A 17,938-nucleotide genomic window follows, 5' to 3' on the forward strand; every position below is an offset into this window, starting at 1 on the left:
AGGGATCAACTCATGCCTCCTGCAGCAGAATCAGAGTCCTAACCACTGAACTGCCAGGGAATTCTCGCCCCATCCCCTTTGGCCTCCGTTCTTTTTCTCCACAGCAGTTGTACCATCTAAAAGCTTCTTTGTCTTGTTTATTGTCTGTCTTCCCTGACTAGATTGTAAGAGTATTCGAGTGTTTTAAAGTCACCAAGCTGCAACCTGACCTTTCTCAAGGTTCCTGGATGCAACTGAAAACCTCAATAGCAAAGTTGCAAAGTTTGTTCCCAGATCTTCCTTTTCCTCAGGTCAAAACCGCAGAAGCTGATTAAAATTTTCATCTAGGCCAGGAGGGAGAGAAAAATGGAAAGGTATGTGCTCCGAATGACCAGGTGAGCCCTGAGCGCCAGCCTGGCTGTGCCCTGTGTGATCTGGCCTCTGTGGTTGGCTTTCTGGGAACAAAGTGGAAAGCGCCAAGCTTGGCAGGGGCTGGAGGCTTTTGTGGCAGACTGGCAGGGGAGCGGGGAAGACCAAGCTAAGGAGGCCTGGTGGTGCTGAGAGCGGAGGCTCCACACTCAAATGTCCGTGGGGCATCAACGTGCAGGCAGGCTGGGTGTGGGGACTCTGGCCACTGCAGGAGTGGGGAGTCACAGGTCCATTCAGCTGCCACCCAGCTCCAGGTCACTTAGACCAAGCAGGAATGGAAGCCCTGTTGTCCCCAGACCTCCTGACTGCTTATTTTCCAGAGAATCAGGAAGCTGATTTTTATGAGCTCTTCTCTGACTTTTAAACATTGGTTCAAAAAATTTTTTAAATACCACGTGATCTTACAAAACATGTTTGAAAACTGGATTTCCTCCATTCCCCCTCCCCCCCCCCCCCACACACCCTACTGTTTACAAATCTGCAGTTTAAGAAAATGCTTAAGAACATGGACTTTGGTTACAGAGAGACCTGGCTTTGCTGCTATTTGGGCAAAGATCCTTGACATCAGCAAGTCTGTTTCTTTATCTGTAAAATGGGAACAAAAATAGAACCTACCTCATAAGATTGTTTGGGAGGATAGAGACATAGCAAGGTGCCTGGCAAACAGTACCACAGTTCAGTATTAGTAGTAGTCATGGGGGGGAAGGGAAAGCCAAGGGGGGCTATCCCAGGGAGAGAAAGTGGAATAACAGAAAGGACAGGCATGGTGTAAGCTGATAAGCTGTGGTCAGAGAAGAGGAACACCCAAGCTTGCTGTGGCCTGGGGGAATGAAACTGAAGATCCAGGGGCCCACCTTGATCAATGGACCCAGATAAGGATTTTGCCAACAAAGCCAGAGACCCAGCGCCCAGGGCCTCCAGACCTGCAGGTGGTGCTGCATCTCTAAGAGGCTCTATATCTCAGGGGGTGGCACAGGTCCCAAGCCATGGCTTCCCATTCTGTACTTAAGCACAGAATTTGTCCGACTGAGCCTAACTGCAGGACTTTACGTCTCTGCTTGTTGTAGTTTATCTTAGTTTGGAACCTGACATTCCAGATGTCAGGATTCTGTAACTGTCCCTCCTGACTTCCTTCTTCTGTAGTTTGGATAAAATTTTCACCAGAATCACTTAGGAGTCTTTAGTTGCAAGCAACAGACACCCCAACCCAAGACGGCTTAGCAAAGAGGAAATGTATAGCCTCATGCACCTGAAATGTCCAGGGGTAGGACAGGTATGGCTTCATGTGGGTCAGACGATGAAACTGGGACCTAGTTCCTCTCTGTCTTCTCTCTGGATGGGATTCATTCTCATGCAGCCTCTTCCCAGATGCAGCTCCGTATCTGAACCACTCGGAAGCAGGTGGGACTCCCTAAGAGTCCAAAGAGAAAGTCCCTGTGTAGAGTTTCACTGGCTATGGTTAACTTTGAGTTGTGTCTCATTCCCTCCTTTGAACCAATCAATATCCCGAGAGGAATACAATGTGTGATTTCTAGGCTGGGGTAGTATCAACCCTGAATGGGGCGGTGATACATGAAATAAGCATCACCAGGATCAAAATATGGGGTAGGAGTGAGGAAGGGGTGGTGACCACAGAACTGAGTCACAGGCAGTTACCTAAAGTAGAACGAATGGATGCTCAGTGACCCCCTCCTTAGGGGGAAATGAAAAGAATAATCGCCTTATCTTCTATACAATGTATTGTTTAAATAGTGGTTATAAAGAACGGCATTTAACACCCCACTGATCCCCAGGGCGGCTTGACTGATCTTGGATCCCTTTTCCTATTTCATCATCTCCTAGAATTGCACTAACTTGACTAAAGAAAGCAGGAGGACTATTCTTCCACAATAGTATATAAATATTCAATAGAACATTTTGGGGTCACTTACCTCCCAAACCACTCATGAATCTATCCAGACGTGAATGCATCCAACTGTGCCATAACTCAGCCCACATGTCTTTGTCTAGAAAAAGGTTTTTGGTTTTGTTTTTTTGCCAAATGATCCATAGTTCTAAACACCTGACAGAAGTCCACGTGGACTTTCTGACGTCCTTCAGCCAGCTCTGAGAACACCCCTCTCCATGTTCACAACTGCTTAAAATACATACTTTAAAATATGTCAGCCTAACATCAACCAGTTCGTAGTTCCTATACACCCCCCAAACTCCAGCTCCCCCCCCACTGGAAATCATGACATAAAGAAAGATGTATCATTTGTACAAAGCCGTGCACAGCAACACAGTCCCAGAGGAGGTGCACCCAGTGATGTTCAACAACAGGGCGTGGCCGGGGAAGCAGGGTGGGAACCAAACGGAAAACCCTCCAAAATAACACGCATTGGGTGGAACCACATGATGTTGCCATTTTTGTAGGTCAATAATAGTCTAATATCAACAATTTCAATGGTCACAATTGAAATTGAACAACAACAATTGAAATTGTTGATATTAGATATACTAGGTTTATCAAACCTAGTGGTTTTTATACTAATGGTTTTCAAAGTGTGGCTCACAGACTTCTGGTGGAGGGGTGGGGGGGGAGTGGGAGTGTGTCAATAATACAATAATAATTATATTGTCATAATAATACTAAGATGTTACTTGCCTGGTCACCATGTTGACATTTGCACTGAGGAAAGCAATGGTTGACAAAAGCAATGGTGGGTAAAATTACATGAGGCTGGATTTCCTTTATTTATTTCCACTAAACAACATAATGCAACAGACTGAATTTAGAAGCAGATATGTGAATCCACCTATCTTTTTTTAAATTGAAGTACAGTTGATTTATATCGTGTTAGTTTCAGGTATACAGCAAAGTGATTTGGATATATATACAGTTTTATGTGCTCAAAAAATTTAACTTGAAATCATTCATACTGTACAAATTACTCTGCTGCAGTGAAGTGCACAGGCTCTGGATTAAGACTGACTCTGGGTTCAAATCCCGACTCTGATGCTACCTAGTTGTGTGACCTTGGGCAAGTTACTCAACCTCCTGTGCCATAGCTTCCTCATCTGTATCACCCCAGGGGATTGCTGTGAGTTTTAATATAAGTGCCTAGAAACACCATCTGCCACAGAGTAAGCACTATAAACGTGTTTGTTCTCATTGTTTTTTCAATTCTCCTGCTTTTCTCATTCATGATTTTGAAGTCTTTGAACATTCATATGCATAGGTGGACTATGTTCTTGTTCAGTGCTGTATAGTATTCCGTCACATAAACATTCCACATTTTATTTTATTATTTTTCTACTGCAAATACTGACAGTGATAGGGGTCTTTCTGCTTGTAGAGGTTCATAAATTTATAGTGGCAAAAATCCTTTCGGATGACTAATTTTCTCCAGCAGGGCTCAGCCTCTGTGATAGACAGAATAACAGCCAAAGATGTCTAAGTCCTCATTCCTATAACCTGTTAATATGTTAAATTACAGGGCAAAGGGGAAGTAAGACTGCAGTTAGAATTAAGATTGGTGATCAGTTGACCTAGAAATGGAGAGACTATCCTGTATTATCCATCCAGGTAGAACAAATGTAATCACAAGAGTCCTTATAAGTGGAAGAGAGAGGCAGAAGAGAGTACCAGAGATGTGGTGTATACAAAAGACTTGGCCTGACATTGCTGGCCAAGAAATGCAGGCAGTATTTAGAAGCTAGAAAAGGCAAGGAAATAGATTCTCCCCTAGAGCCTCCAAAAGGAGCACAGTCGTACCACTTCTTGATTTTAGTGGTGTCAGACTTCTGACCTCCAGAACTGTAAGATAATACATTTATGTGTATTAAGCTAGTTACATTTGTGGTCGCTTGTTACAGCCGCAAGGGAAAATGAATAGTCTCTAAATGGCAAGACAAAGACAGGCTGACATTTGGGGTTTGCCATGCACATGTGAAATGAAGATACTGAAATGATAGTCCTTGGAACTGATGAGAAGAGGGAAGGAAATGAGGATTAGAGAAGGGGGCCTGGCAGCATGCTGAGGCGGAAGCACAGGTGTAGTGGGTGTCACTGGCAGGAAGCCAAAGGTCCAAACAGACGGGGCCTTCAGGGGCTGACGGGGATCTGGGAATGACCTTGGAGGATGTGGCTGAGGCCAAGGAAGGAGAAGGTCCCTGAGAAAGCAAAGGTGAGGGTGAGGGAATGCAGAGGTCGGTGAGGGACAGGGAAATCAGCTACAGAAGCCTGTTTCTATGTGAACTCCTTGAAGTCCTCACCTTGCCCAGAGGACAATCTGTGCCTGCGGGAGTGTGGATGTGATGGGCGTGGTCGTACAGGTGTGCGCAATGTGTCCAGGTACACCGCGGGGCAGGATGAAGTGTTGCACGGGGCACGTATGTGCTGGGGGGGGCGGGGTAGGGGACTGTGGGGACAGTGGTCTGTCTGGGGAACACGAGGATGACGGGGTCTGTGCGTACATATTGGTGCCGCAGGTCCGGATGTGCAGAGGGAGAATGCGGGGTGTGTGCGCGAGGGGTCCGGGTGGGTGTGCCGGGCAGACGTGGATGCGGAAGCGGGCACGAGGGAACGCGCGCGGCGGGAGCTTGTTTCGGGGGAGAGTGAGAAAGAGGGGCGGCGGGGAGCCGAGCGGGGGCGGTGGCCCGCCGGGCGGGGGCGGGGGCCCGGGCCGTCGGCGCCGCCAAGCCCCGCCCGCCGCGCTCCCGGACCTCCCAGCCCCGCCGCCCGCTCCCTCCCAGTACCTGTCCGCGCGCTCGCGGCGCCACCGTGACAACTGCCCAGCCGCCGCCGCCGCCGCCGCCTCCTCTCGAGCGCCGCCGCCGCCGCCGCCAGCCGCGCGCATCCCAAGCCGCCGCGGGAAGCAGGTACGTCAGCGACGCCGGGCTCCGCGCCTTCCCCCGCCGCCCACCCCGCCATTTCCCACCGGAGGGCGCTCGGCGGCGCTGCGGGGACCCGGCCTCGGGCGTAGGGGGACCACCGCAGAGGATTGTGGGGAGTGGGGAAGCCCCCGGATGCGAGCCGAGGGACCGGGAGAGGGCGATGAGTGTGTCTGTCAGGGGCGGCAGAGAAGGCGGCAGCGTCCTCGGCCCCGAGGGGCGGGGTGAGGTGTCGTTCGGGAGCGCAACAGCAGCGACACCTGAGAGCACGGGCTAGGCGCTGGGACGCACAACGCTTTGCTGGAATTAGGCCCTTCTTGGTGTCCCCATTTTACAGAGGAGAAAACTGAGGGTCAGAGGCTGGAGACGCCTCCCCGGGTTCCAGGGACAACTTGCTGAGCCCAGATTTGAACCCAGGGAGTCTGACCCCAGAGCCCACCTTAGCCTCTTCTGCCAGCCCGCCTCTGGGCAACGGGGGTTCATTCCCTGAGTTGTCCCCCTTGGGGCCACACTGGGAGGAGGCCAGATCCGGAGGCCCTGCTATCCCCCAGAGGGGCATGTGTCGGAGATTTGGGGGTGCTGGGCAGGGGGTGGGGGCGGACAGCTGGGGCGGGACCTCTCCCTCCAGTGTGGAGGGAGAAACTGAGGCAGGGGGAGGTTTCCGGAGGAAGCAGCAGAGCTCCTCCATCCACAAGAGGCAGGAAAGCTCCCACACCCCATCTCCACCAGGGAGTGAGGGCAGAACAGCCAAAGCGGTGGTTTGTCCCTGACAGCAGAGCCCTCAGAGAGTCCATGAGGGTCCTGTGTGAATTGTTCCCCAGGCTTAAGCCTCCCTGTGGCCTCCATGTGACATCCACCAGTGGCCCAACGTACCAGCCCACTGAACTGTGTGATGCTGCGAGGAGTACACAGAGCCATTCTCCTTTGTAAATTTCAACCCCTGACCTCCCTGCCCCCGCAAAGGTGACTGCCTTCGTAATTTGGGGAGTTCCTTCTAGGCCTTTCCTACACCCAGGCAGTCGTATACATGCGTACCCATAGAAGGTATGTAAACTGCAGAGTAATGTTGTGGGTGGATGTTTAATAGAAACGGTATAATCCATCCACATCATTCTGAAACTTGCCACCCCCCTCCACCCAGTTATCATTTCTTTGAAAGTTATCCAAGTTGCTGCATATAAATGTAGCTTATTTATTTTAACTGCTGCCTTGTTTTCCACCACGAATACGCCTACTGATGGGCAGTTAAGTTGTAAAAATTAGGGGACTGTTTCATATTTCAACCTCTGCTGTAAATTGACATCTCTGGGTTTAGATTTCTTTGTACTTTGTCCTAAACTAACTTCACAGGATCTGAATTTGGGGGACAAGGTCCCCTGTTCTCCATTGTACACGCACGTGCGTGCACACATACACAAGGCATACACACATGCACAGGTGCACATACGCACATCTCTGTCCTTCTGTCTGTGGACACGTACAAACACTATACCCTGCTATCTGCAGCTGCTGCTGAGCCCAAAGGCCTGGGGTTGAGCCAGGCCACAAGTTCTGCCTGTCCAGGCCCCAGTGGGCAGAATTCCCATAAGGGACCATGTCCAGGAGTTCCCTCTAGGCACTCTCAATGCCATCCCCGCCATCCAATAAGACACAGAAGGAGCTAGAAACCATGCCTGACAGACTGGAGTGTCCAGGGTCCTATCTGCATACCACAGACTTTCCAGGTCTGGGCTGTACCGTGGGAGTGTGCTTGCCCTAGAACGTGGGCCAGAACTATCAAAAGTTTGATGGAAGGCCTGATGACAGCTGCTTGGGGAAAAGCTAGAATCAGAGCTGTGTGCATCACAGTCCCAGCTCCACCTCTTCCTAGTCTGGGCAATAATTCCCATCCACTCTCTGAGCCACAGTTTCGCATCTGTAACCCGGGGATGATGAACATGGCAGCCTCCCAGATCTGTTGGATCAGTGGGATGACGAAACAAAACACTTAACTCATTGTCAGCACTTGGAAAGCAGGAAGTCTTATCTTGGACAGAGGAGACCCGGAGATGGCCCCAAGGTTGGGGTGGTGCTCAGGGCCACCGTTTGGGACCTCGTCCACATCCCAAGTGCAGGTCAGAGAATCTCAGTGCTGAGTGGGACTGGGATGAGAGCTCAGCTTGTGAGAGCCACGCCCACCTCACAGTGAGGTCCAGAAGTGTCATGGCACCTACAAAGGACCTACTGTGCGCCTAGCCCTGAGCTAAGATGCAGAAACAAACGGAGACGAGGTTCCCACAAAGCAGGCCTGTGTGCAGCTTTTGTGAGGTCCACACTCCTTTTTCAATTTTAGCTTACTCCCAAGATTTTAAAAGGTGGGAGATGTCACATAAAACTTCATATTTCTGGATCCTCTTGAGAAAAGAGGATCAGAAAGGCTGACAACTCCAGCCCTAACATTCGGCTGCCCCCTGGGATGGGGCAGGCGCCCTCCAGGTGGCACAGTCCCCACCTGGCCCACCCCTCATTCATAAAGAGCAGCATAATATAAATGTTAATAACACAGACTCCACAGCCAGCTTCTGCATCCCAGCTCTGCCATGGATTAGTTGTATGGTCTAAAGCAAAATATTTAGCATTTTTGTGATTCGATCTCCTCATATGGAAAATAGGTATAATAAGTAGCACTTGCCTCAGAGGGCTATTTTAGGCATTAAATGAATCAACAAACCTCAGCCTCTTACAACAGTGCCTGGTGCATGGAAAACACTAAGTGCTGATGATGCTGATGATTGCTGGTGGTGGTATAAGTTGCCTGGTCCCTGTAACAGTGCAATTTGTATTCCAGATTGTACTCCATATAAAATGTTATGGGAACACAAGTGAAAGAGGAAAATGTTGTCCTCCTCCTGCCTTTCCAAGGGCAGGAGGAGGACAACATTTCAAGGAAAGTGACAAAAAGGAGGGGACTTCTAAGGTGGGTTTTGAAGGATGAATAGGAGTTTCTCTGGAGCAATAGCGTGAGAAAGGCATTTCCACACAGAGGAAACAGCCTTTCCAAAGGCCTGGGAGCATGACCAGGTGAAGCAGGTTTAGGAAGTGACAGTAGTCCAGTGTGACTTCTGGTAAGGTATCTCAGAGTATAGGGAGAGGGAAGATGGATCTGGAGAGACAGAAAAGGACCTTGAGATCATGATGGGGCTTGCAGCAAGAAAGGAGATGTACATTTCTTGTGCTTTACAGTTGCCCTTATAATCATCAGCCCTGTCAATCCTCATAATGCCCCAAGAATCAGGTTTTTGGTCCCCACTTAACTGATGAGTTAGAGGCTCAGGGATGGTAAGTCACTGGCTCAGGAGCTCACACGATGGGTCAGTGGCTGAGCTGGAATCAGACTCCAGATCTGTCTAATTCTAAAGCCCATGCACCCTCTCTGAGCCTCAGTTTTTCCACTGTAAAGTGGAGTTAGTACCAGTAAAACCTACTTCGTGGGCTTGGTGTGAGGATGAGATGAGAATGAATGCACAGCCCGTAGCACAGCCCCTGGCACAGAGCAGTTGCTGTTATTTTGATTGGATGAAGCCCGTGTCCTTCCAGGCCTCTCACCCTAACTCATACCACTGCCCAGCCTGAGATGGGGGTCTCCAGGGAGTGGATGTCCTGGGCCAATGGGTCTCAAGTTGTGGTCCCTGGACCAGAAGCCTCAGCATCACCTGCAGATTTTTTTCAAAATGCAGATTCTCAGACCCCGTCTAGACCTACTAAGTCAGAGACTCTGGGGGTGGGCCCAGCAACCTGTAATTTAACAAGACCTCCAGGTGGCTCTCATGAAAGCTAAAATTTCAGAATCACTGGTCTGGAGGAAACCTTCAAATGAGATCCTCTTTGGCCACCTGGATCCACCTCCCTCTAGAAGAGTGGGTTGGTGGTGAGAATTCTGCCCTTGCGAAGACCAAACCCGGAGGGGATGCGCTAAGACAAAGGCACATCCCCTCCAGTGTGGGAGGCTGGAAAGAACCACTTCTTTACAGATAGGAAAGTTGCCAAGGGGCCTAGTGGGGGTTTTATTCTCTAGAACTTGCTCTCCTTTCTAGTCTCACAGCCTCCAGTGGGCCCACCTTGAGGGCCTGGGGCAAGATTTGACTTTCAGAGGAGTTATTTTCTAGTGCGGGATCAGGGAGCTGAGGACCTGTCCCCCTCCCACTAAAAGCTCGTGATTAGGGTCTCTCTGTGAACGGTCTCTTCTCCCTTGGCACCTTGAGAACACGAGTCCAGGTCCAAGTCTAGGTTGGGGACAATAATATTCTGCCGAGGACCTCCAATCAAGAAGCAGGCCCACTCCACGTGTCTTCTTCAAAGCGCTGATCAGAGCGGGGAGGCAGTACAGCCTAATGGGTAGAAGCACGGGCCTTGCCTTAAAGATAGAAGTTGCTGAGTCTGGCTACATAAAAATTAATTTTTTCTGCATGACCAAAACAAACAAACAAAAATCCATAAGCCCAGGCATGTCAAACTAGTGAAAGCATTTGCCACTTTTATGAGAAAGAGTTAATTTCATAGAGAGCTCTTATAAATGAAAGACGAACCACGTGATCCAAAAGTGGGGGGAGTGGGGGGTAAAGAATAGAGGATACGATTCTACTGTTTACATAAAAAGAAATACAGTTGAATTCAAACAGATGAAAAGATGCTGAACTCTGAAAACAGAAATGCACAACAAAACCACACTGATTCTGTTTTCCACCTGCAAGTTCACTGGGTAACACTCAGTGCTGGTGTGGCAACCGGGATTCTGACTCTGCTGGTGGGAGCACAAATTGGGGCAACCTGAGGCGGGGGTAAGAAAACTGTCAGTATTGAAGAGGCTCATGCCCTCTGTCTCTGCCACTTCACCTCTTGGAATTTATCCAGTGGATATCCTTCCATTGGGATATCCAGTGGATATCCTTGCATTGGGCGCATCATGTTAGAACAAAGATAGTCTGTGTGTGAGAGCAATTGATTGGAAATGAGCTAACATCCACCAGAGGAGAACTAAGTACTATACATGTCAGGACAGCCATGCAAGAGAATATGATGCAGCCGTTCAAAAGAAAGCAGTAGCTCTGCAAGAATAAATGTGAAACCATCTCCCAGATGTATTGTTAAAAGAAAAATGCAAGGTATGGAACAGTGTATAGTGTTCTACCACGTGTGTGTGTGTGTGTGTGTGTGTTTTAAAAAGGGATTCAGTGTTATATGTGTATATATTTGTATATGCACATTAGAATCTGGAGGACACACTAGAAGCTGGTTAACTTTGAAGAGGGAAACTGATACATGAGGAGACTTACCTTTCATTACATGCAATTTGGTACTCATTAGATGTTTTTTCCCTCATACAGTTGTTATATTATAGTTATAAAATCTAGCCACATGTATCTTCTTTGTCCTTATTTAAAACAAGCATGACACTGGAGATAAGGTTAACTCCCCCTTTGACTACGACCCAAATTATATAATATGTTTTCAAATAAAAAATGAATTATGGTTTTAAGTAGGGCCTTTATCACAAAAGAACAAATATTGTATGATTCCACTTATATGAGGCGTCTAGAAGAGGCAAATTCAGAGAAAGTAGAAGAGAGGTTACCAGGGGCTGAGGGGGAGGGGTGGATGGGGAGTTGGTGTCTAATGGGTACAGAGTTTCATTCTGGTTGGGATGATGAAATTTTTCTGAAGATGGATAAGTGGTGATGGTTGCATAACAATGTGAATGCGTAACGCCACTGAAATGTACATTTAAACATGGTTGAAATGGCGACCCTTTTGCTCACGTCTATTATGAATAAATTTGCACCGACAGCGTATTAGCAAGTTAGTTTTAAAACAATTAGCTGGATGGGAAAAGTGAAAGTGTAATTGCTGGTAAGCCAAGGCTACTTTAATTTTTATTTTGTGGAACAGATTTAACTCCTTTGATGTAAGACACAGGCAGGAAAGGCTGGGAGGGGGGCTGGTGTGGCATCTTGCAACTCCAATTATGACATTTCAATTCACAATCTTTGTAAGACAATTATGTTTCAGCCTGAATCTTGACATTAAAGTATATCTTTACCAAAAAAAGGGTTAAAATGGTAAATTTTACGTTGTATATTTTGCCACAGTGAAAATATTTAGGGATGACAAAGAAACAAGTAGGGGCTTTGATATCAGATTGCGTGGGTTCTAGTCCTTGATGCCACCACTTCTTAGCTGTGTATACTTGATCAAGTGTGTGTACTTCTTTAAAGCCTCAGTTTTCCCACCTACAAAATGGGGTTGTCAGAGAGTACCTGCAAGGAATCCTGCAAGAACTAGATGACTTTATCTATACAGAGTGCTTGCTCTGCATCTCTGGAACAACTGTAGGAGGTCAGGTTCAAGAGGATAGGGAGGCTAGAATCAGCTACTGGGCCAAATATTAAGACCAGCAGATTCAGGTGGAGTGAGTTTATATACAGGGAGTTTATAAAAGAACCATCTATATTTTTATATCACTTTGTATTTGCAAAAATTTAATGCATTTCCGTAGTGTAAAATCACAGAACGTCGAGTCAGACAGAATTATCTTGGCCGGTGGGAATCCACCAAAGATGCAGCAGTTCTAAACCTGTGGCCTCCTAACCTACAGAGATCCGAATCCTGACTCTCACTTATTAGCTGTGTCACCTCAGGCAAGTTACTTAACCTCTCTGTGTTTCACTTTTCTCTTCTGCAAACTGGAGGTGATAATAATTCTCACCCCATTAGGGATGTTAGAGGATCAAAGGTGTCAAGTGCTTAGAGTGTTGCCTGGCCCACAGTAAGTCTTAAGTAATTGTTAAGAAAATAAATAAACTTGAAATAAGCCTGAAAGTCTTAGCATTTTTGTTTTTAAAAGAGGAATTTATTTTTTACACTAAGGAAACAATATCCTAGCAATACAGTCAGGGGGCTGAGATGAATCTGCAGGACTTCCCTGGGATGGGTTGGGGAGGCCAAGATAAGGTAAGAGGAGGCCAGCTGATGAGGGATGAGGCAGTAAGAGGCTCCGAGGGGTTCAGGAATTTTCCCAAGAGGCCTCACAGTGATAACAACAGAGCCCAGATTCAGCCCCAACTTTCTCCTTCTCCCCAGTGTCTTGAAGATCAGGGGCCCTTTCCGTGCAGACCTCTGGGACGATACAGGTAGCTTTGCTTCCTCTTGACGTGTTGGGGAACTCACTCCCAAGCTGAGGCCTGGAAGGAGGGCTAAGGCCTGGGAAGCCTGGCACACCCTCCTTCAGGAGCCGCACCTGCACGCGGGCTCCATCAAGGACCTTAAGTGGGGGCTGGATTGCAACCTCCCAAAACAAGCTCATTCCTGAAATTCCACTCTCACCTGTCTGTGTGCGGAGTTTGTTGATTTTCCTGGTTGAGAGGCACCCCCTCCCACCACCCCGGGAGGGATCACCTTTGTCCTTTCTCAGAGGTTTGCACCACAGTGAGGAGGAGTTTGGCTGGTAAGCGAGACCTTCGGGGCCTGAGGCTGAGGGTCGGGGTGGACCGGAAGGCAGCCTTTGAAGGGCTGTTTTAGAGATTGGGCGGGGTGGGGGGGGGCAGAATGTAAAATGTTAGACGTGTGCTTGGCACGGGCTGGGTGCTCCCAAGTGGAAGGAGGGGCATTTACTGGGCCTGGGGGGCCTGGTTTACGGCAGACTGCCTGGGGAGACTGCTCCTGTCCTCAGAGCATTGCTGCCACGCCTTGAGTGTTGAAATCCCCCAGACGCCTTAGTTGTCTTCTTTGGACAGTCAGTTGATGTAACGGTTAAGGGTTTGGGAGTTAAACAGGCTGGAGTTGGAGCTTAGCTCTGTGTGACCTTGCGCAAGACACTTAACCTTTGAGCCCCAACCCTGGCCTGTGGATTGCAGACAATAGGACCTCCCGCAGGGTCGTGAGTAAGCAAGCACAGCACCTTAGCAGCTGACCCCCATTCACTGGCCCCACCCTTCCTACTGCTCTGATTAACTCCAGAAATGCTGTTCTAGCCCTGCTTCAAGAAGGGATGCTGGTGGGGCAGTGGGAGGAGAGTCCTGGGCTGAAAAGACCTAGACACCTGCCGAATTCAGGGAAAGTTGAAAGATCAGAATCGGCTTGGGCGTGTGTGTCCAGGGAGGGGTGATACTCAAGCGCAGGGTGGACCGGCTGATTGCAGCTTGCTGGCTGGTGGAGCAGGACCCGGTCTAGGCCTCACCCTCCCTGACCCCTCTGACACCAGATGACAGTGGGTGGCAGCCTGGCCATGGGATGACCCACCCATTGGGCAGATCTCCCCGCATAGAAGAAAGAACCTGGCAAAGCAAGGCGGGGGTGGGGTGGGGCATCAGACACATTTCCCGGCCTTTGGGAATATTCAGGGAGTGTTTCCTGAAGGCTACAACGCTAGTTCACAGGGATTTAAACTTCTAGGGGCCAGATTTTGTGTATTTTGTTCATTGCTTCACTGCTGCAGCCCCAGCTCCCAGTAGACACTCAATGAATATTGGTTGAGTGAATGAATGACAGGTGGCTGGATGATTGCCAGTGACGGACTAGGCCCTGGAGATACAGGGTGGAGTAGGTCACACGTCTCAGCCCCCAGGAGACTCCAAGACCCTCACCCGAGACCCCCTCTGCATCCTCACTCCCACTCTTGAACTCCCACTGTGGCCCACCAGTGGCTGGGCCTGAGGTGGGTGGAGCTGTGTTCCTGTTGGATCTTAGGATCTAATTGGCTAAAAACTCCTCCCTGCAGCCAGACAGCTCCAACACTCATCTCAGTCACTGCAGACGGTGCGGCCGCTCTGTCTGGGAACCATGCTATTCTGCTTGCCTTGTGCACAGGGATGAACTGACTTCAGTTTCTCTCAGCACAAGATATAGTTCGTCAGAGAAATGAGGGCCCATGTGGCTTTCTCCTCTGTAATAATAATAGGCAGCATTTTAAAGTATACACTACAGGCCGGGCACAAGCGTTACATCATAGAATTCGTTCAGCGCCCATAAAGGTACAGACACTCTCCCTCACTTGACCTTTGGAGAGACTTGTGGGATCTCATCATATTATTCCAACAGTCCGGTGAAACAGGTGATGAAATTGTCTTCATTTTGCAGATAAGAAAGCAGGCTCAGAGAGGTTAAGTAGCTTGCCCAAGGTCACACGGAGCTAGCAAGTGATGGGGCTGGGATTTGAACTCAAGCAGTCTGACCACAGAGCTCACCCTGCCTCTCCTCAGCTTCCAGATGAGTGTGGAGGAGGAATGGAAATTTTTTACTCTGTGCCAATGGCTCTCAAAGCCCTTGGTTTACCAGCAGCTGAGTATAAGGTTTCAGCTGTTCACTCCCCTAGGACCTACCCTGGGTCGCTGTGTGGATGAAGATCCTAATCTCCCCCAACAGAGAAGGCAGGAGCCCAGCTTGAAAATGGCTGTGATTCTTGGGGCAGCAGCCCCTTCCTGGGCACCAGATTCTCAGCCTCCGAATCTCCCTGGAGGCCTGGGTGAAGGCCACCTGGGGCCCAGGAAACCCACTGAGGCCAGGCCTCCCTCCCAGGGACTTAGTTCCAAAGCCAAGCTGGATTTCAGAGGTTGGCAGGAAATGGAGACTTAGCAGGAAGTAGGAGGGACCAACAGAGAAAAACGTTACTCTTTTATCCCTTTCTTGTCTCTGATTCACACCTTTCACCTAGTGTCTGAGGAGGAGGGTGTTTATTGAACACACTCCAGTGCAGTGGAATCCACTCTGGAGGTCTAGGGCACAGAGACCTCAACTGACCCAACACTTGTAGAGTGCTAACTATAGAACAGGCACGGTGAGCAATGTTTTACCTGAGTACCTCATGTAGTCTGCACAATAACTGTATCGGGTAGGTACATCATGGTCATTACCACCATCATTATCATCATCATCATCATCACCACCTGCATCATTATCATCCCCATCCTCTCATCACTACTCTCATCACCATCACCTTTATCTTCATCAGCAGCAGCACGTCATCATCATCACCATCATCCCCATTTTTATCATCATCTCCTTCGTCACCATCATCACCAGCAGCAACATCATAGTCACCCACATGGCTTCCCAGACCCAAGACCCAATCTGCAGATAGGGAAACAGACCTAGAGGAGATGACAGGTTCATCCCCTAGAAAGATAAGCATTGGGCTCTAAAGTCTAAAAGACCCAAATCTGATTCCTGGCCCTGACACTGTTTAACTGTGTGACTTTGGGCAAGCAACCTAACCTCTCTGAACCTCTCCAAGCCCTTGTCTGTAAAATGGGGATAATCATAGTCCCTGCCTCATTGGGTTGTGATAAAGGTCACATGAACTGGTGCATGTAAAGTGCTGGCCCAGGGCCTGGCTCAAATCATAAAAGCAAAACGAACGCAGGAAAGCACACAGGTAAGGACAGCAGTAGTTCAGGGGAGAGCTGGGAGCATCTGGCTGGGAGCTCCCAGCGGCCCTGAATGGCCAGGGGCAGGTGTTGCCCAGCGTGAGAACGAGCAGTGCAGGGCTAGCGCAGGGCAGCGTGGGGGCAGGATTGGAGAGAACACTCGAGAGCCCTTCTTTCTTTCCAGGGAGGCAGGGTGTGGAGGGATGGGAAGGGGACCTCTCACCTGGAGCAGGACCAACAGTTCAGAGCTGGGAGCTGCGGTCAGTCCAGTCTGAGACAGACCGGGTGGCAGGATCTTTTTCCAAGTTGGATGGAGGAGGTTCCAGTAAGAGCCAGCCACTCCCTGCCCCAGACCCAAAGGGCTTCCCAAGGCTGCCAGCCTGCACCTCCACCGCCCATGGTGGCGTTTCCTTCTGGGCTGCCTCCCTTTTGGATGAATTGTTTCTGAATAGCGGTTAAGGTGGGCACCCAAGGCCAGTCTTAGGTCAGGCAACATGAGCACCTCACCTCCAGCCTCCAGCCCCTCGGGCCCAGGGGTGCCGTTCACACAGGGCACATTGTGAATAATGCCCCCTAGAGTTGTGCAGTGCACAGTCGTACGAGGCAGCTCTGCTAGCCTCCTCCGTCCTGGGGTGGGTACAGAAGCTATCTTGGGTCCCCCAGGTCTGGCTGCAGCCCAAGGCAGAGAAGGTTGATTGGTGTCTGGATGCCAGTTAAGATGCAGAGGCCCAGGTTTGCTGCCCAAGGCTTGTCCTTGAGAAGGTTGTGTCTGGGCATCGTGTTGACTGGTGGTAGTGATGGATTACTGAGAGGCAATATAGCAAAGTGGTTATGAGAGCAGCCTCTGGAGTCATGCAGACCTGGGTTCAATCCTGTTCTACTCCTGTCACTCTCTGACTTCAGGAAAATCACCTGTGCCTCTGTTTCCTCATCTAAAAAATGGGTATATGATAATACACATGGCATATACTAGTCTTCCCTCTCTTGGGGAGTGAGAAGGAAATGAGGTGATTCGGGTAAAGCTCTAAGGACAATGCCCACCACATAGCTAAATGGTCACTACATGTTAAGGATCAATCATATCACCAGCCAGGGAGGTGGGGTTCGGAGTAGCCCACTGGAAGGCAGCTCCCTAAAATCCTGCCAGGGTGATGAAGGATTTAGGGTCTAATCTGAAGTCTTTGGCCCAGAGCCAGACCAAGTCAGTACTTGATCGGGCCTTGTCAGCATAACCTTTTCATAATCAAGTGCTGCTAAGGTTTTAGAGATTGTGTAGGGGAGATTATGTGCGTAAATACCAGGAAGAAGGACGGCAGTCCAGGCCTCCAGGCCCTCAATTCATTCCTCCATCCCAGAGGTTGGCAAACTATGGCCCAAAGGCCAAGTTTGTGCAGTCCATGAGCTAAGAATGGCTTTTCTGTGGTTGAAAAAAAAAATCAAGAGAAAAATCATATTCTGTGACACATGTAAATTACATGCAGCTTAAAATTCAGTATTCATAAAGAATTATTAAAACACAGCTGTGCTGGGAATTCCCTGGTGGTCAGTGGTTAGTACTCCACGCTTCCACTGCCAGGGGCCCGGGTTCAATCCCTGATCGGGGAGATAAGATCCCCCAAGCCGCGCGGCATGGCCAAAGGAAAAGAAAAAATGATTGAGCTATGCTCAGTCATTTAATATTATCTCTGGCTGCTTTCACACTCCCATGGCAGCATTGAGTAGCTGCGACAGCTACTCAATGTAATTGTGGTTCCATTATGCAGACGAATTTGGGAACTTCTGTCCCAGCCCTTCTTGAGTTCCTACTGTGTGCCTCTTGCCATGCCTGGGAGGGCTGTCCCAAGCTCAGAAAGCTTACCCAGAGATGAGGCACCTTTCCTGCCCCAAGGCCTATATGCTTGTGCCCCATAGGCCTGATTTTGTGTGACCTACACAATAATTTTTTTAATGTTTATTTATTTATTTAGCTGTGTCGGGTCTTAGTTGTGGCATGTGGGATCTTCGTTGTAGCACACGGGATCTTTTGTTTCTGTGCGTGGGCTTCTCTCTAGTTGTGGTGTGCAGGCTCTAGGACGTGCAGGTTCAGTAGTTGCAGCGTGCAGGCTCTCTAGTTGTGGCACGTGGGCTCTAGAGCCTGCGGGCTTAGTTGCCTCGCGGCATTTGGAATCTTGTTTCCCAACTAGGGATTGAACCGTATTGGAAGGCAGATTCTTAACCACTGGACCGCCAGGGAAGTCCCCCACACACAGTAATTTTTA

At 49.2% G+C, this 17,938-nt stretch overlaps 1 protein-coding gene across 3 annotated transcripts in view; it reads left to right on the forward strand.

Moving 5' to 3' along the window:
* Positions 1–4,839: 4,839 nt before the first annotated feature.
* Positions 4,840–17,938, forward strand: part of SCNN1B (sodium channel epithelial 1 subunit beta) — a gene marked incomplete at its 3' end in the record, with an annotated part of 77,091 nt that continues 63,992 nt past the window's right edge. For 2 of the 3 annotated variants that reach the window (XR_013831513.1, XM_079944228.1), the window contains exon 1: positions 6,149–6,246. Of the gene's footprint in view, positions 5,272–6,148; positions 6,247–17,938 lie in introns of those variants that run through there. The other variant, XM_079944229.1, reaches the window with a different exon arrangement.

Source organism: Stenella coeruleoalba, assembly GCF_951394435.1.
Source record: "Stenella coeruleoalba genome assembly, chromosome: 15".
Taxonomy (NCBI): Eukaryota; Metazoa; Chordata; class Mammalia; order Artiodactyla; family Delphinidae; genus Stenella; species Stenella coeruleoalba.